Source organism: Peromyscus maniculatus, chromosome 5 (genome assembly GCF_049852395.1).
Source record: "Peromyscus maniculatus bairdii isolate BWxNUB_F1_BW_parent chromosome 5, HU_Pman_BW_mat_3.1, whole genome shotgun sequence".
Lineage (NCBI taxonomy): Eukaryota > Metazoa > Chordata > Mammalia > Rodentia > Cricetidae > Peromyscus > Peromyscus maniculatus.
In genome coordinates, this window is record NC_134856.1 from 125,462,769 (window position 1) to 125,482,784 (window position 20,016).

The 20,016-nt window shown below is 47.6% G+C and overlaps 1 long non-coding RNA gene across 4 annotated transcripts; it reads right to left on the reverse strand.

Moving 5' to 3' along the window:
- Positions 1-496: 496 nt before the first annotated feature.
- Positions 497-14,404, reverse strand: LOC143273483 (uncharacterized). 4 transcript variants are annotated; one of them, XR_013051613.1, is made up of 6 exons: positions 14,053-14,402; positions 12,833-13,086; positions 10,939-11,734; positions 6,792-7,226; positions 2,100-2,288; positions 497-1,007 (listed from the first exon to the last, which is right to left on the reverse strand). It is a non-coding gene; the product is annotated as an uncharacterized LOC143273483 (long non-coding RNA). The 4 variants fall into 4 exon arrangements; XR_013051612.1 differs by lacking the exon at positions 497-1,007 and having other exon boundaries at positions 1,402-2,288; XR_013051611.1 differs by lacking the exons at positions 497-1,007; positions 2,100-2,288 and having other exon boundaries at positions 6,648-7,226; positions 14,287-14,404.
- Between the last annotated feature and the right edge of the window lie 5,612 nt (positions 14,405-20,016).

Here is a 20,016-nt window from a genome sequence, read left to right on the forward strand (position 1 = left end):
TTGATGTCCCTGCCACTGCTTTCATTTTTGAGATGTTAGTCGTGTGTGTGTGTGTGTGTGTGTGTGTGTGTGTGTGTGTGTGTGTGTGTGTGTGTGCATGCATATAGGCACACAGGTTGGGTTGGAGGACAGCTTAGTGGGCTCAGTCCTCCTCCTCCGCCTGCACATGGTTCTGGAGATCAAGCTCAGGTTGCCAGGTTGTGCAGTGGGCACCTTTGCCCAGTGAGCCTCCACCAGCCTGAGGTGTTAGCATACTTAAAGGCTAAAATTAAATAGGAAATTGCCCAGCAAGGTGGTTAAAACTGCAGAATACTCTGTTTATAGTTGACACCGTAAGGCTCTTAACTACGACATGAGTAAACACGGCACCGTGGGTGTCACCATAAGGCGATGACAGGCAGTGTTCCAGTGAAGGCACGGAGTCTTGAGTTCTATGATGACAAATCGTTTTCCAAGCTTTCCATGGAAATGGGCAGAGGTGATGGAGAGAGCCCTCTTTTCGTTTTATTTCATTTCTTTTAATTTACATTGAAATGCATATATGGGTGTGGGCAAGCGGAGCTCTAAAGCCACCCACTTCCTCAGGACCTACCCCGTGGTTCTCTAGGGTGTAGCCTGAAGGAGTTTCTGTCTTAGGAAATGACTCTGGGAACACTTGTGGACAGACTTGACATTTGCTTCTGCTGATTCTCTTTGGCAAGCCCGGACTTTCTCGTCTCTGGTTTTCTCCCATGTCCCTAATCTGCCTAACTCATTTCAATGCACAACTCGAAACTGTGCAGGGAGGCACTCCAGAGACCGACGACAAACCTGAAGTGCAGGGCTACTGGACGTTTCAAAGTTGAGGAAAACACATGAATCCCAGCACCATCGGATGGGCCTTAGTCTACAAGCAGCTCAGCAGCTGTCCCGCCGACGTGCGGTATCGCCAGTTCCCAGTTCTGTCCTCAGGTAGTTCTACATTCCTTTCCACAGCGTCACATCTCTGCAAAGCCAGATTTCAGCAGCTGGGTGGTAGGAAATAAAAACCACCTTAGAAACAAGCCGATCAGGGAGGGGTGTCCAAACCCGATTCCAGTTTTCTTAAAGAACGGTTCCTCACCTTTCCGTTTCGTCACCTCAGAAATGTGTCCTCCCATCTTTCTAACCCCAGGGACCAGCAACTTGTTTTATGAAAGTTCCAGTATTAGTGAACCTGACAAAAATGAGGTGAGCTACGCCTGGCCAAGCTAGGCTGAGCCAGGAATACGAGAACTAGTTATTGACTCACTTATCCAGTGTAAACAGGGCTTCCCTGACTTGCTATCAGGCAGACGGGGGTTCTTTGTTTTGTTTTTAAAACCTCAGAAGTTTGGGATTTACATGACTTCAGAAGTTTTGAGGTTTTCATGTGTGTGTGTGTGTGTGTGTGTGTGTGTGTGTGTGTGTGTGTGTGTGTGTATGTGTGTGTGTGTGTGTCCAAATGGTTAACTCCATGCATACCATCACCGTTTACCCCAGCTTTCTGAAGGAACTGGGAAGGCTGGCTATATTAGATCAGTGGTTTCCCTGCTAAGGAGGAAGAGTCCATCATCCATTCTACACACCATCATCTCCAATAGCCAGGCATTCTCCCTTTACCTGCAGGTCCCACAACTTCAAGGATTAACTTGCAACCTTTATGTTCTTATCAATTCCTGCTGTTCCCTGGCATCTGGTTAATGCCTGCATAAGGGCTAATGAAGCTGAACCATTTACATATTTTTCTATCTTAGTTATGGTGAATAACGAGGGACCATACAGCATGCCCAGAGAAAGTACCGCACATGTACACACAAACATACACACACATATATACATGCATGGAAGGTTAAGTGTTCAAGGGCTTTGTCCAGGCCAGTAGTGAAATACCTGCTTTGGGACCACTACTGCTTCCCATACCCACCCTACGATGATTAATCTCGATTAGCAGCTTGGCTAGACTGACAGGAATCTAGAAAATGGATGTGTCTGTGAATGTCTCCAGGACAAATGGATGTATATCAACAAATAAGAATCAGCACAATCCGAAGGTGGGGCCTGGGAGGGACAAACAAGGGAGGAAACAGAAACTCACACACATGGGCAAGTTCTGCTCTTCCTGAGCATGTGACTTCCTGCTTCCGACAGGACAACAGACTCCACGTTCTTCCTCAGTCCTTTGCACCAGTGGTTTTGCAGCCTCAGCCTCGCCTGGGACACACCATTGGTCCCTCCAGCCTCTGGAGCTCCTTAGACTGAGCAGCCACTGGTTTCTTCAGCTCTCCAAACTGCAGGAGACCAGAGTGCGACTGGCCGACCTCTGGTCACATGAGCCACCAGAAGTCCCCATTTACGACTATAAGTATATGGATGGCCTCCTGATTCTGTTCCTCTATCAACCCCTAACAGGTAGAGTGGGTGGCTTAGTTACAGCTTCTGTTCTGTGATGAAACACCATGACCAAAAAGCAAGTTGGGGAGGATCAGGTTTATTTAGCTTACATTCCCACATTGCTGTTCATCATCTAAGGAAGTCAGGACAGGAACTCAAAGAGGACAGGATCCTGGAGGCAGGAGCTGATGCAGAGGCCACGGGGTTGGAGGGAAACGGTGCTGCTTACTGGCTTGCTCCCCTTGGCTTGCTCAGCCTGCTCTCTTATAGAATCTAGGACCACCTGCCTAGGGATGGCACCACCCACCATGGGCTGGGCCCTCCCCCATTGATCACCAATTGAGAAAATGCTTTACAGCTGTGTCTCATGGAGGCATTTCCTTAACTGAGGTCTCTTCCTCTCTGATGACTCTAGCCTGTGTCAAGTTGACACACAAACCAGCCAGTACGACTGATCCCTTGTCAACTTGACACACAAAACATATCACTATTAAGCCACAAACCTTCCTTTCTTATTCATCCCCAAAATCTCACATTAAAATCATAAATAACCCTAAAAATCCCAGTCTTTAAAATTCCAGTCTCTTTAAAATATCCAATCTCTTTTAAAAGTTCAAGTCTTTCACCCGTGGGCTCCTTTAAAAATCAAAATTAAATAACTTCTTCAAGAGGCACCATCACCTTCTGAAGCCAGCAAAACCAAACCCAACAGTATAAATAACTCACTGTCCAATTGTCCGGGATTCACTCACAGTCTTCTTGACTCCTGCAAAGAGCTTGGGTCGCTTCTCCAGCTCTGGCTGGCTCCACTCCACTGCTGCTGCTGTTCTTGGTGGTCATCCCATGGTCCCGGCATCTCCAAAATGCTGGGGTTCTGTGGTAAACTGGACTGCACTTGTACCAATAGCCTCTCCTAGGCTCTCTTCATGGTGCCAAGTCTCAGCTTCTCTGCATGACCCCTTCAGTCCTGGGCCTTCAGTTGCTACTGAGGCTGAGGCTGTACCTTTACCAATGGCCTCTCCTGGCCTCTCACAGTGTCAAGCCTCAGCTGTTCTCCATGACCCCTTCATGCCTCCAAAACCAGTCCCACCTGGGTGACGCTTACACATTACCAAGTCTGGCTACCAGTGCAAGGTAAAACCTTGGCCACCTCTGGAAAACAGCTTCTCTGTGCTCTCGAGAAACAAATCCCAGATTTTCACCTCAGTAAAGCTGGTCTCTTTGTAATCATCACAAAATTTTTCAGCTCCAGCAACCAGCATCAAGTATCCCAGCAAAGCAAAATCTTGCTTTAGTAGTTCTGGTACCGTGTTAATTACAGTTGATTCTTCAGCCCCAGCTAACCAGAACTACAGAATTTTAATTCAAAATAACAAATGGCCCTGATAGAGTCTTTAAATTTCCCTCTGAAACTTTGCAAGCCAGGCCTCCATCCTCTGCACTTCTCTCAATGTTCTTATCTTCTAAGTTCTCATCCCACTGAGGTCTCAACACTCAATGGCTTTCCTAGCCCAAAGTTCCAAAGTCCTTCCATAATCCTCCCCCAGACATGGTCAGGTCTGTCACAGCAATACTCCACTCCTGGTACTAATTTGTCTTAGTTAGGGTTTCCATTTCTGCAATGAAACACCATGACCAAAAAGCAAGTTGGGGAGGTAAAGGTTCACTTGGCTTACACTTCCACATTGCTGTTCATCACTGAAGGAAGTCAGGACAGGATCCTGGAGGCAGGAGCTGATACAGAAGCCATGGAGGGTGCTGCTTACTGACTTACTTCCCCTGGCTTACTCATCCTGCTTTCTTACAGAACCCAGACCCTCAGTCCAGGGATGGCACCACCCACCATGGGCTGGGTTCCTTCTCCATTGATCACTAATTGAGGAAATGCCTTACGGCTGGGTCTCATGGAGGCATTTCCTCAACTGAGGCTCCTTCCCCTCTGATGACTCTAGGTTGTTGAAGCTGACACAAAATCAGCCAGTGCAGTGGGCCACAGACAAGCGCAGATTAGGACCTCCTGAGATTCTAGGATCAACCCATGATTTTTCTTGGTTGAGATTTAGGCCCCTCTTCTTAATTAGTCTCTTCAGTACCATCATGGGAGACATTCTCCACTAAGAAGAGGAGCCCACACCGTCCACTTTTCTAAGGTGGACTCTCGGCTCCTGTTAGAACCGGCTGTGAATTCTGGCAGCACCACAATCCTGGCTGATGGGGGCACAGAGAGGCGGGGCACAGAATAATGCCAACAGCTTCTTCCCACGCAGGAAAAAAAAAAAAAAAAGCACCTCATTTTTAAAATAATGATTAGCTGGTCTTCCCGAATATTTTATGATTCTATTGCTCTTGCTGGGGAGGGCAGTATGTCTTCCCCGTATGACTGTAGACAAATTCTACGAGTTCCTTACACTTCTCTCTTATTCTGTGTCATCTCAGAGACTCCCCTAGGTATATAAGCATAAGCTAGACCCAGTTCTGGTCCTCAAAGTCAGAGGTAAGAAATGGATGCACTAAAAAGTCACTCAAACGGGCCTCAGATAACACTAAAAAAAACCATGAAAGTCCAATAAGACAGTGCTACCTGGACGACCAACCACAGCCACCAGGAGTGTGGGACGCTGTGGAGTGGTGGTGGGGGGCATCTCAGGAGGAAGGAAGGAAAGAAAGCACAGGGCAGACACGGTGGTGCCCTCAAGAGTGAGCAAAAGGCAGTGTGTGCCGTCTCTACTCATCTCACCTGCGGGCCTCCTCCCTCCAACCCATCTCTGTACCGATCCAGAGCTGCCTCTCTAAAATGCAGTCCTCCTAAAGCCTTTGGGGCCGACTCAGCATGGTCTGAAAAACACTCAGCCATCTGGCCACCCTTACCTATCCAGTCTCAGCTTGACCATTCAACAGTTCTTGTTAGCCACACTTTGTTTGTTTGTTTGTTTGTTTGTTTTTTTCTTTCTTTCTTTCTTTCTTTTTTTTTTTGTTTTGTTTGTTTTTGAGACAAGGTTTCTCTGTGTAGTCCTGGCTGTCCTAGAACTCACTCTGTAGACCAGGCTGGCCTCAAACTCACAGAGATCCGCCGGCCTCTGCCTTCCGAGTGCTGGGATTAAAGGTGTGTGCCACCACCACTGGCTTTAGTTTATTTATGTTGTTGTTGTTTGTTTGTTTTTTGTTTGTTTGCTTGTTTCAGTTAGTCATAACAACTTCATTCCCATCACTAAGCCTAACTAACTCTACTTGGCCTTCTAAGACGTAACCAGGAGGTACCTCCATGGTAGGCTCTCGAAGCTAGGTTAACCATTTCCCTTCCATGCTTGTAAGTGTGCACCACAGCCGCACTGTAAGGACCTAGCCCTTGTCTCTCCCTTCTAAAGCACTGCAACCACTTCATAGCAGAGACTAATATGTGTGGAAGGATGGAGGAAGAATAGGATCATAAAAAAAACTTAAATGCAAGGAAGAATTGATAAAAGAGTCGGGGAGGAGAGATGGAAAACACTAGGGGAAGAGTCACATGGTGGGAACCAAGTAAAAACAGCTTTTTGGCAGTAGGCGCTTCTGAGAGATCGTCTAGAGAAACAGACACACCAGTTAGCCTTAACTGTCAGCTTGACACAATCCAGAGTCATCTGAGAGAAGAAGCCTAGACCGGGTTGGTCTATGGACATGGATATGAGGGAACCATCTTGGTGATTAATTGATACAGGCAGGCCCAGCCCACTGTGGGTAGAACCTCGAGAACCAAGTTTTCCTTGAGCAAGACTTGGGCTGTATAGAAAGCTGGCTAAACATGAGTGAAGGAGCTAGAAAGCCCAAGGCTCAGAGGGAGCCAGCTAGTAGCGTTCCCCGACAGTTTCTGCTTCAAGTTCCTGCCTTGATGTCCCTCAATGATGGACTGTCATCTGGCTTTATATCTGAGTTGTTTTAGGTCAAAGTATTTAATCACAGCAACAGAATAAAACTAGAACGCAAAGCAACTAATGGTTAAAGTGAGTTTCTCCACCACCACCTCCAACGCCCATGGATCTCTTTGGCACTCTATTGGAGGCTATGGGCCCTTCTCAAAATAAGAACATTAAATATATGAACTAAAATATAGAAAGTAATTACTAAAACTATTTAGAGCAAAATGATTGTGGTACAATATTTAAAACATTTTCCTATAGGCATGTGTGTGCATCTTCATTAATGTACTAACAAGATCTAGCAGTCACTCCAAAAACCACTACAATTTCTCAGGAGTGGTGAAAGAAAACACTTTAAGATACTTGCAATAACTGTCATGTTAGCACTACTGTGGTTTGTTACCACACCCTTGGCTAAGGGAAATGCTAAACTTCAGTTAGAGATCAGCAGTAGTATTTTTTTTCCCTTCCAAATCCAGGGCTCCCAGGTTAAGGAACACTAACCCAAATCACCACATTGGCAGTGAGGTCCTCGATCATTTTTTTTTTCCAGAGCAGTGTCAGGCCAATGAGGGAGGAAACATGAGTGGCAGTCTTTGCAGTCAAACACTGAAATGGCTTGTTTCATTGTAGAAACTGTGAAGGGTACAGGCATGGGAGATACCATCTCCTCATGACCCTGAAGGCGACGTCAGGAAGGCGGCTGAATCTCAGTTGAAGCGGTTCCTGAACGGTGAGCAACGGACAGGAGCTCAGGATGGGGAAGAGTTAGCATCGTTTAAGAGAGGCAGGGAGACTGCACAGGCCCTGGGGCCAGAACTTCAGGAAAAAGCCACAATCGATGCCTCAGGATTGGTTTTCTCCAAAAAATAACCATCAGTGCTTGGAATCAGACGTAGAGCGGAGTCTGTCTGTCTGACTCCATTTTTGCTTGTGAAGCTGTTTGGAGAAAAGAGCAAACACAGAATTTTTCTAGAGAGTGGGGAAGACAGAAACATCCAGAAACCTGCTCTAAAGGCAGCCTTTCTTGTTCAGATGAGAACTGACCTCAGGACCATGGAAGTCATCCAGTTTGCTATTTTCCTAAGTTGATATCGAGTATTGTCAACAGTAATTGATACCTAAGGTAGCCTCAAAAGTAAATAATCAAAAATACGAAGAAGAGACAATAGGTGCAAAACTGAAGAACACATTGGGTCAGACCCAACAGTTATTAAATGGAACATCAAAAAAAGGGAGGCCACCTGGGTCCCTAACAACTGCCCTTTTCTAGCCAAGGACAAAGAATCGGCTCTAGCTGGCTGGTAAGGTCAGCACCTCAAGAGCCTGGAGCGAAGGGAACCAGAGGAAAGCTGTGTAGACATGCAAAATTCCATTTAAATCCTGGCATCAGTCCCCCCCCCCACCGAAAGTGGGGATAATTAAGTCATTAGAGAACTTTATTCAAGCCCCCTCTCCTCTTAGAAATGGTCCAGATCTATTGATAGTTAATTTTATCCCCCAGAACCCAGACCAAGATAGGTGGAGTTGAGAGAAAGTCCACTGACGGCACATAGGTAAGAGAGACTGTGGGTTGGGAAGTCTGGAATTCTCAGGCAACACTTTATACTCTGAGAATGGAGCTCATAGGGGTCTCTGGGCTCTGGCAGAGCCTAACGGACGGATTTCTCCACCGCTGAAGTCACGCCACTGCCAAATGTTCACACTGCACTGTTTATCTTCCTTTCCACTGGAGGAGCTCAGAACTATCTTTCCAGAAGTGACCTCTGCCAGGCTCAGAGCAGCTCTGTGTTGTTATCAACCCACATTCCCAAAGAGTAAAGGGATTAACTCAAGGTCACCTAGCCCTTCTGAGGCTTGGGTAACACTAATGACTAACCTTGTGTCTTATCGTTCATGCTCCTATTTATCTCAACCTGTGGATTCCTGGGAAATTGCACACACAAAAAAAAATTGTTTCCAAGAGCATTCAAGGTTATCCCTGGTGGAGCTCACTCATCTGGAATTATCAAAAGATCTAGCACAGTGGTTAAGGAAAAAAATTTCCCCAAGCTTCACAGCTCAGGTTTCTAACAGCACACCCACCGGATTCTTGGAACAGTGTGGTTGGAACACTATATATAAACTCTGGGAGTTACTGCTCCACAGGAATGTGAAATCCCGTCAACCCTCAGCTTTTGGATAACCCCAGACCTCAGGGATCAAGTGCCCATGGAGGCACAGGTGTACTTTGCTCCAAAAAGTGCTCTTCAGAACCTCCCCGTGGTTCACAGCTCACTTTGGAAATTAACAACCCCTGGGTCCTCTCCGTTTAGCAACCAGTTTGTGCTGTGGAAATGCAAACAAGACAGACTCCTGCTCCTCTGAGGCCAGCTCCCGGCTAGAGAGCCACTGCCAGGCGCTCCCCAGAGGGGATTTCAAGAGGACTTTATTCAAGTTTGGCACACGTTCCCTACCCAGACCAGAACAGAGGGTTCCCATCCAGCAGCTGTGAACTCTGACTCACCTGCCTGTAGGAGAATTTCTAGCCCCTTGTGACAGAGTATTTAACAAGGGCCTGAGGAGCAGGCTTGCTCTGTCTGAGTCTCTGAGAGACAGCTGTTCAGGGGAGGAAAGGTGAAGAGGTGAGGGCAGGTGAAGAGGTGAGGACACACCTGGATGGTCCACCTTCTATTGTCTTCTTCCTCTTCACCCCACTCTCCCACCCCACCCCCACCCCACTCCACCCCAGGCTCACTTCTCCCCTGCATCCGCAACTCCGCCCCCCACTCCCGTCCCCCCTCCTCCACCCAGGCTCTGGTGCTCATTTTCTCTGGAGCCAGGGTCCCCAGAAGAGGTCATACCCACACTCATGCCTATGGACATTTGCATTTGTTGTCTTCTTGCTTTTAAAACCAGTTACTGTGTCTCTGGGCTTGGCTTCTGCCTACAGCCAGGGTCACCTTGATTGTACAAAAGCACCCATGAGGTAGATGAGCGCCTCATTCAACCCTCATCAGAGAAGCTGCTTCTTGCAGTAGGTGGGTGTTAGCACAGAGCCCCACGACCTGACCCTGTGCAGAGAGAAAGACTTGGAGCGCTCGGTCCTAAACAGGGTGCCTCCATCAAACCCCTCCCCTCAAGGCTCAGGGATCTATGTGGAAGAGGAGCAAGATTTTAAGAGCCAAACGTGGCGGATGACTCCAAGGGACAGTGTCTTCCAGACACAACCAGACTCATAGGAACTCACAGAGACTGGACATGAGTTCAGCCCACATGTGACAGGACACATGAAACCTGCCGATGCTCAAGCCAGACGAAACCCCAGCACTGAGAAGAGGAAGTGGACACCAAGTCCCACCCCTAACCAGGAAGCTACTTGTAATTGATAGCTACTGGGAAAGGGAAAATCTGCTTTCTACAATGGAGTGCCCTTGGGTTTATCAACCACACCCAGGCAGGCTCTACACCCAGGAAATTGTTGGCCAACACAGAACAGAATCCATGTTGTTTGGGGGAAGAGCGGGGCTTTGGTTTCATTTTGTTTTCTCTTATTGGGTTTTTTCTTTGTTTTTATTTTATTTTATTTTGTTTTTGATAGAAAGAAAGAACCAAGTAGAGTAGATAGGGAGGTGAAGAGGATCTGGGAGTCAGTTAGGGGAGGAGAAAGGCATGATTTTGTATGAAGAAACAATCTCTTTAAACGCCCATGAGACCTTGTGGGTGAAGATCTCAAGTGGAATTAAAAGAAAGAATCAAAGGAGGGGGGCCAGCTGCTGTGCAATCCACAGAATCTGAGCTGCTGAGTGACACCACCATCGCAGTCACGTAGTAACCCAGTCACACGCAGCACAGACTACGGAACTAAAGAGCCCAGTGGTCAAAGGGGACCAACCCCATTTCAACATCTGCCCTTGTGAAATAAGGAGTTGCTTGAAGACTCTTACAAAATGGTTGCTGAATATGCATATGGGCTTCTAAGAAAGGAGTAAGTACAGTTGGCGCCTCCCACTCAGCCACTGCCCTGCCAGAGGCATGTGTGGCCAAGAGGTTGCGTTGACTCCTTAAGGCCACGGCCACATCTGGTGTGCCAGTCACTCCCATGAGCGCCTCATTTATTTTCTTATTCCCATGAGGCAGAAGGCCTGGTGAAGACATTCATGGTCACAGCGTTTACACTGCAGTCCCTGGACCCCACCCACTCCATCTACTCTCACCCCACCTGAGTTTCAAAGCCCCCCACCCCAGCTCTCCTCGCTTCTGCAGCCCAGCTTCTCCCTCTGCTGACATCCCATTTGTCGTCTTGTACAGCTATTTTCAACCAGCTCAAAACATACCCTCTGGAGAGAGAAGGGAGGCACACACGACTCAGAAAGTTCGGAAACATAGAAAACTCATGAGGCCCTTCGCTGAGTTACAGACCCGGGAAACAATCTGGAGGAGAGGAGATCTTCCGATCTTGTGAGTTGTACAGAGAATTCCAAGGTTGCAGTTTTCCTGAACTGCCATCCCTGCTAGTGTGGGTTTTTCGATGTCACCCCCCTAAACCATGTCACCCTTGTTTGTAGCAGGAATCTTTAAAGTTCTTATTAATAAAATCAAACCCAGAGCCAAGTTATTGGGGTGAATACTGGAAAGTCAGAGAGACAGAACAAGCCACAGCTAAGCTCACCTGGCCAACTTCTCCGATGATCCTATGTCCTCAAACTGGAACCCAGATGGAGTCCCAGGTTGCCAAGCTGTTCCCAGTGCTTGCTTGCCTCTGGTTTATTCCTCCACGGACATTTCCCTATTCTGCCTTTACCAGTTTGTTTCTGAAAGTCAGTGTAAGGAAACGACCCCCCACCCCCAAGGCCATGTTATTCCTCACTTCTTCATGCTTTTATCATCATTGGTTCTCCTTGCTGATTGGACAAAGAACACCCATCCCTTAGCCTAGCCTTTGACCACATGACCAGAGGAGCCCACACTGGTGCTCCCTTCCCTGGCCAGGTCCTGCCTCCACACCGAGCCACAACTGTGAATGCTCTCATCAACCCTAGAAACTCCCTGCGCTGCATCCCCCTCCTTCCTCTTCATCCAAGTGCTACTCCTATTTCAAAGTCTAGCCCAACTCTCATCTTGTCCCTGCCTGTGTGATAAGCGCTCGGAAAACACTGACATCATCTCAGACTCTGGGATAAGTCCTCAAAGAGCTCACTCCTTCCAGACACACTCAGGAGGGGAGCAGGGCCACCCTACAGAGGGAATCATTTGAGCCATGTCATAAGCATCCACTTCCTCCATACGTCTACCTTCTGGACCATCCTAGCGAAAGGTGTCATGTGACTCACGGTTTGGCTTTTCTTCTTTTTGTCTGCCTCGAAGACCTTCATACCTATCATATGCAATGGCTTTTTTCTCACAGGTTGACATGGGCAGATCTGGTACTGGCCTGGCTTCTTGCTTCCCTCCTGGTTTGAGATAAACTGGGTGGGACAGGATGGTTTATGCTGATGGCATTTTTTAACTTTGATATCTTTATGAGCAGACTTTCCTTTTTTCATTTAAAAAAAAAAAGAGCATTTTCTTAAAACACCTGAATTTAAATACCCAAAAACATCACACCAGACACTATGGCTAAAATAAAATGCAGCTGTAATTTCCTGATGGAAAAACAAATATCAAGAGCAACTCTCTCTCTCTCTCTCTCTCTCTCTCTCTCTCTCTCTCTCTCTCTCTCTCTCTCTCTCTCTGTCTTTCCCCTCTTCCCCCAATATCTCATATAAGGCCAGGCTAGCCTTGACCTTGACCCCTTGACTCTCCTACATCTACCTCCAAGGTTCCATGATCACAGGCCTGTGCCATTGTTCTTATTTATTTACTTACTTGCTTATATAACCACTTAATTATTTTTTTTTTCTTCAAGACAGTCTAACTTACAGCCCAAGCTAGCCTCAAACTCACTATTTGGCTTCAAATTTAGGATTCCCCTGCCTCAGCCTCCATCTCCTCTGGGGTAATGGAGAGGGAACCTAGGTCCTTGTACATGCTAGGCAAACATTCTACCATTAAGCCAGCACCCCCCCCCCCCCCCCCCCCCGCCCTTACCCCTTCTCCTCCTTCTGTTTATTTGAAGCAGTATCTCACTAAGTTTCCCAGGCTGGCCTTGAACTTACTCTGTTGCCCAGAAAGACTTTGAACTTGGCCGGGCATTGGTGGCGCACACCTTTAATCCCAGCACTCGGGAGGCAAAGCCAGGCAGATCTCTGTGAGTTCAAGGCCAGCCTGGGCTACCAAGTGAGCTCCAGGAAAGGCAAAAAGCTACACAGAGAAAACCTGTCTCGAAAAACCAAAAAAAAAAAAAAAAAAAAAGAACTTGGAATCTACCTGCCTCTGCCTCCTAAGTAGCTGGGATTATGCACTTGCAAACATTCATTCTTATTTCATACATGATTAAAGTATCACTCTGAAAACCACCTAGGCTGCTGCCCCTCAGAATCCAGTCTCTTCCAGAGTAACAGGACCCTTTCCCATGGGGCCATCACCCACCCTCTTTCAGTTAGCTACAAGCCCAAGACTATTACCGTCCATCGGATACAAGCGGAACACTCATGTGCGACTTATGGGTGGAGTCTACAGTCAGTTGACATGCCATCCATCGTGCTCTGTCTTGATGGTTAACGTAAGTGGATATTCAGCCCCTACAAGCCTGCTGAAGTCCAGGGCGAAGCTCGTGAGAGGGTGGAAGGTGGATCAACAGCCAAGCAGAAAGAGAACGGTCCTTCGCTTCTATACAGTGTCTGCACTGGCCATGGAAGGCCTGCCCCCAGACTTCGTTCTATGAGACAGAAATAGGTATTTACTAACAGGATGGCTGGAGGGATGGCTCAGTGGTCAAGAGCCCTGGCTGCTCTTCCAGAGGTCCTGAGTTCAATTCCCAGCAACCACACTGTGGTTGGCAACCATTTGTAAAGGGATCTGACTCCCTCGCCTGATGTGCGTGAAGACAGAGCATTCATATACATGAATAAATACATCTTTAAAAAATATTTACTAGCAGCCGCTGTCATTCGTGGTTTTCCGCTAATCCACCAGACACTCTTCCAAGTACTGGGGATGCAGAAATCAGAAACACAGAGGCCCTGCTCTTATGAAGCCTGCATTCCAGGGTAGGCCAGAGACAGCCACCCCACAGTGTGTAGGCTGCTGAGAATCGTGAAGAAAGCAGAACAGGACCCGTAAGGATGGCGGGACACCTAGGCAGGTGTTCCTTCTGGGCATGGGGTTGGGGCCAGCACAATTCCCTGAGGCAGGAACATACTCATTATGTTCTGGGAATAACAAGAGACACAACACAGGCCCATCAGGGGCAGAGCATTTACAGGCAAGGTCAGGGAATTAAGAAGGAACAAAATTAAATAGGCACTTCAATTTTTTTAGTTTCACTTTTTGAGACAGGGACCCAGTGTAGCTGAAGTTGGCCTTGAATTCCTGATCATCGCCCCCCCCCCCCCCCCCCCCCCGCCCCGCCTCTACCTCCCAACTGGATTCTAGATATCAGCCACCACACAGGGTTTCCAATAGGGGTTTCTAAGGTATGGTGAGCACTTTGGTTTCGTGCTGAATGAGCAGAAGGAACATGCGTTTTCAGCTCACATCTTTAAAGAATCCCTCTGCCTGCTGTGGAATAGGGGTTCAGGGACTGGGTTCAGAGCTGATGTAATAATCCAGCAGAATCTATTGGTGGCCTGAACCAGGACGGCAGTAAAGAAAACAGGGAAGAAACCAAACGTGCCCCCCTCACCCTCCGCATCATCTGCAAGGCTGAGCTTCCCGGGTTTGTCCAAGTCAGGCATGTGGCCAAGGACAAAAAGCACGTCTCCTCGTTAGTCTCCTTGTGCCCATTTCACAGATGAAAATGAAAAAATAATTTGCCCAAGATGACACAGCAAAGAAAGCCAGAGCCAGAAATCAAATCAGGATGTGTTTGATTTGAGAGAATACCCTCTCTCTCCCCCGCTCCTGGCCTCCTGCTCACTTGGACAATCTCCAGCTGCATCACATGGAAATACCATAGGTCAAGATATCCAGATCCCACAAGCCTGGCCCCCACACAAAACAGAAACAGGACAGAGAGGAGACTGCTGAATTAGTACCACACACTTGTGGCTTAAATAACCCTTCCTTCCACGTGAAGCATGAGACCAGAGCCCAGCCCCAGGACACAGGTGAACACTTGACCCCAGCAGCTGGCTTTACTAATTGTGTTCTGGTAACAGCCCAGGATTGCTAAAACCTGACTAAATGGTTTTCTCTTGGGCAGAGGCTGCCAGGCAATTCGTCACCACAGATTACCCAAAGGGTCAGAGTACTAAAGTCAGAAGCCCACTATGGAGAAGACTCAAGAAATAGTATGTTTCAAGTGGTCAAATTATTTTTTATCATAGCCTGACCCAGAAATATTAAGTTTGATGTTGGGGGAAGATTTTCGATTAGCAGCGTCCATGAGTTCAATCCTTAGTCTACTTGGAATTTTCTGCCTGGGAAGCTTTCTCAACATGACGTAATAGTGCAAGTCTATTTGTGGGGGAGCTTTTCAGACTAGGCACACACACACACACACACACACACACACACACACACACACACTTTCACACACATGGACACGCATGCACGCATGTATACCACTGCAAGTAGTCAACCATGACCCTAATATAGTTTTTAAACTTTTCAAAAACATTAGAGTAATGCTTCACTAAAATTTTCTAACATAAGATATTTTAATAGGAACCAAGTTTCCTTTCCTCATTCTCAAATTTCCTATTACCAAAATTAAAAAAAAAAAAAAACACACATTATGTCAATCTGCTCCTCTCTCTCCCCTCCCCCCTCTTTCCTTTCCTCTCCCTTCCTCCCCTCCCTCCCTCTCTTCTGGGTAGATCTTCTGCTGCGCAGCCTCAGAGACCCCCGAGGTCTGGCTGTTAAGAACACCAGTTTCCAGCTGACGGCTCACTCTGGAAGAGAATGAAGGATAACTGACATCACAATTTATTGCCCCAAAAACAACCTTCTCAACTCAGAGCAAAACCATAATTCGGGGTGAGAAAGACACCCCCTGCTAACTGACTGTGAAAGAGTGTGGTTTACAATGCGTGCCCCTCCCAGCAGAGGCTCTTGGCAGTCACAAATACAGGTTGTTATGTATTCAGGGGGCAGGCTCAGAGGAGCAGGAGAGAGTTAAAAGGACATTCTGCATGGGAAGTGTACCTCTTTCCAGCACATTTACCCCATAAAGTCAGAGCACTAAGAGCTCCTGGAAAATTCCCCACTAGGGAACCAAACTTGTACCATGGTAATGACAGACTTAGTGTTTCTCTCTGTCTCTGTCTCTGTCTCTGTCTCTCTCTCTCTCTCTCTCTCTCTCTCTCTCTCTCTCTCTCTCTCACACACACACACACACACACACACACACACACACACACAGTCCCTTGCCCACTGAAACCTCCTCATCACTATTATAGCTTCCAGGAAGGTTTTTCCAAGGTTGGGGGAAAAAAAACTAAGACAGATTTAAGTCGCCAACCTGACCTGGCAGAGCTAAGTGCTTTTAAATAGTATTAGGTTCTTGTTTTCAGGAAACTGTCAAACCTTAAAGCTAAAACAACACTCTGAGATAAGCAGGCTACTGAGAGCATGCCTCCCTGACACTACCAGAAGAAAGGCCTAGTAGAGACCACAGGGGCCTTCAAGAAAGGAAAAGGAGGGTGTTCAGGCATCCACAGGACCAAGGAAGCCCAGGCAGAGAATCACCTAGAAAGGACCTCTGCCCTGAGGGATGTGATCAGGACCACTGACCCCACTCCCCAGGCCTGGAACACTACTGAGATGTTTATCTTAGTCCTTCCACCAAAGCCAGTGCCCCTGATGCAGAAACAACAGCTCTCGATTTCACCTAGGACAGATGTGGTTTCCAAACAGAATCAACCTTAAGCCTTTCCAGGAAATTGGGAATTGATTACTGGAGAATGGCCGCATCTCAGGGGAGAAATGAGTTGGTTCAGTTTTCTGCATAAAGGTGGGGTTTTTTTGTTTTGTTTTGTTTTTTGTTTTTTTGGAGACACAAATGTGTGTACCCAGAGTGCACTAGAATTCAAACAATCTGCCTCTTAGTAAGGAACTTAGACTCTGAGTCTCCTATGGTCAAGCAGTTGGAATAGTTACAATGACTTGCTGTGAACATGACCTGTAATGACTTACCAAAGTGCCTGGAATTAAGCTACATGGGTACTTAACACAGGGAGTCACCTCTTATGCTGCAAACTAAAGGTGAATTCCTCCAAACGCAGACACATGACTCTCTGGGAGCCAATAAAGCCAAGGGACGGTTGGCTTTGCAGAAACAAGTGTGAGAAGAAAATTCTACGAGCATGGACCATTCCTGTCAAGATGACCCAGTTAAGCCACGTGCCTATAATCCCAATAGCTGGAAGGCTGAGGCAGGAGGATTTTGAGCTCTAGGCCAGTGTGGACTATATTTTTAAAGGGGGGTGGGGGTGGGAAAGAGGAGAAAGAAGCAGCTGCTGCCAATCATACAGGGGAAAGCAGAAGGGATCACTAACAGACTGTTGGCCACGCCCATAGGTCTGGGGCCCCCGCGGAAGAGGCCCACCAGAAGCCTTGAGGTAAGAAAGACAGCAAGCAGTTGGAAAAGTCTGAAAATTAAGTCAAGGGGTACATCATCCACTTTGGCCACTGCATTAGTGGCTTTTCTCCTGGCTGTAAGCAAACACCTGGCAAGAAGCAACTCATGGCGGGTGGGGAGGGTGAGCTCAGTTTGAGGGAATACAGTCCATCATGGGCCTGAAGGCGTGGGAGCAGAGGCGTGAGGCAGCTGGCTGCATGGCTTCCACAGTTCGGGAATCCGAAAGAGGATGGGAAGCGGGCCAGGTTCTGTACCCTTAAGGCCAGTCACTAGTGACTCATTTCCTGTGGGGACATGTCACGTCAAATGACTAGAGTCTCTTGTTCCATCCTGGAGTAAATGGGACAGGTATAGAGTGCCGAAAGGAAGGCAAGTGTGGGGAGGAACCGAGACAGGTTTGGGATGAAGGTGGGAAGGGGAGGCTAAGAGAGAGCAGGGGTGTGGGGAGATGGGCTTGCTGGAAGGAATTCTGGCAACAGGCATGAAGGTTCCTTAAACTAATTGCAAAAAATAAGCCAAACATATTGTGCACTATGGACTCTTTCTTGTGATGCTCAATTTCTGTCCCAGATGCTGAGAGGAAGGGGTGCATGTGTCTACCATCACCCCTTTTCAGGATTCAGGGGGTCGGAGAAGCATGGTTTCCTCATCGTGCAGCTTTGCTGAGCCTCAGGCCAGGCTCTCCGCACCGCAGATTGCTTTCTCTAACCACCTCACTCACCACGATCGATCACTCGGATGGGGAAACAGGTACACTCCCGCGTCCACCGAATAGGGTCCTGGGCTGGTCACACATCCAAGTTGTCAGCAGTGATTTCCTGGTCTCTAGCCCAGCCCAGCAGGCTAAGCTGAGGATGGTGTGGAAAGTGAGGACAGGGGCAGTGGCGTGGTCCCTCCAGAGTTTAGGGGCACAGTCATGCTCGGAATGGGCAGGCCACCCTGCAGGCCTTCAGACCTTTGAAGAACAAAGCACACACAGATATGAGGTGACTAGGAAGGGGTACAGCCTTCGGTTCTTCTGAAAAACGGGGAATGCTCAGCCATTTGTGGCATTTTTAGACTTTCCCTAATGTAAAACAAAGGAAGCTAAACCTGGGTACTTGCCCCAGAGAGGGCCATTCCATGGCCCCAGAACCAAGCAAAACGGTGACTTGTTAGCCTCCAAGAAAATACCGACTCAATTTTCCTTCTTCCTGCTGCGGGACACACAGAGCTGATGAAGCCCTGGCCCCGTCACCTACGACCCACACACATCATCATGTCATGGAAAACACAAGTCTGGATGTCAGAGAGGAAGGTGGAAGAGGAAACTGCCAGGTCAAAGTGACTGCCTGAGAAGTCGGATTACTCGACATGTTTAAAGCGTTATTAGCCAGTCTGGAGGTGGTAGGTTCAGAGCGAGAGTGGGGGAGGGGTCCAAAGAGCTTTAGGAAGAGAAGGGGCTTTGAGCTTGAGAATCCCTCCTGGAGTTTTACTGAAATGCTTACAAAACTCCGGGTGCAAGTCAAGAGAGGCCCCGATTCAGCCAGGCAAACCTAGAAGGGGGCGTGGAGGAGAGGTTAATTGTGGCCGTCAGAGATGAGTGGTTACATGGGGAGATTCATTTAAAATTAACGAGGCATTGGTTGCATTTTATAAGTCTTCCTAGGTAGCAAGTTCATAAGGGAAAGGGGTAGAAACAGAATGGCTGGTTTAACACTTACTGGCCAACCCTCCAGCCAAACAGGCACCCACTGGCTCTTTCCGTCACAATAACACAAAAGCTCACAGGTGCCCTGAGCCCAGAACAGGAGAGGGATCCCACTAATGTGCATGCATCTGGGGCCAATTTACAACTACACAGTGTTCCCAGGGACAGGTGACCATAGGAAGCTCTCAGGACAGACCAGACTGCAACTTGAGATTGAACAATGTGCTCTGGCCTCCGTAGTTACATTTTGTAACTACAAACTACAAATGTACAACTACATTTTGTAGTTACATTTGGTAACTACAAAAATGTGATTGTTTTAGTCAGGGATGGGCTGTGTGTATGATAGTAGTCCCCTAAGATTATATTGCCTAGTAATGTCGTAGCCATCTTGATCTCAGCCAAAAGACTGGGGAAGGGCCAGTGAGAGGCACTTGTATGTGGTCCTGAAAACCTGAGTTCAATTCCCAGATCTCACAAGGTGGCATTGGCAGGAGAGAACTGATTCCCAAGAATTTTCCTCCAAAACACACACACACACACACACACACACACACACACACACACACACACACACACATTTTTAAGGCCAAGAAACAATATCACAGCCATCTTAATTCATGTAAGTACACACTGTGATGTGCACACAAGGGTGAAATGTAAAAAAATTGCCCCTATCCTTAAACAATCCATGATGGCTTCGGTCTATTATCACTGCCCTTGGAGTTAGAAACAGCATGAATGCCTCACTTCAGTAATGCCAGTAATTACTTGGCATGGATGCTTCTAGAAAAGCACAGATGGTTCTAGAATCTGACTTGGAAAAGGGCTGGGGTGGACCATCTCTGTCAAGGTCATCCTTGGCTACTTATTATAGAGTTCTAAGCCATTCTGAGATACACACGGGCCAGTTTCAAAATTAAAATTCAGTAAAAATACAATGTCATTCCACCTCTCTCTTTTAATATAAACGTTGGCCAGAGCCAGCAGACAGCAACTCAGAACCATCAGCAACGAGACATCAGACAAGCAGCCTTGGCCTCAATGCCACAGTGCGGGTAATGACACCTAGCTGTTCTCATGAAATCCACCCATGAAGAAATCTGAAGTCATGGAGGAAGAAAGCTGACAGGAATCAGCCAGCCCCTCCCTCTCTTCTCCAAAGGAAAGAACCTGCAGAGCTGAGGGAACACCCACCCTGCTGTGGGGAGAGGCAGAGATGAGCAATTTGGAGGAGACACCAGGCTCTTGGCAGTGAACCACAGACACAGAGAAACATACTCCCAAGCTGGGTTCTGGGACACACTGTCTTCCCCTGAAGAAGGTGCTACCAGGATGCTGCACAATAGACCCTGTGGCCAAAAAAACCTTCTCTA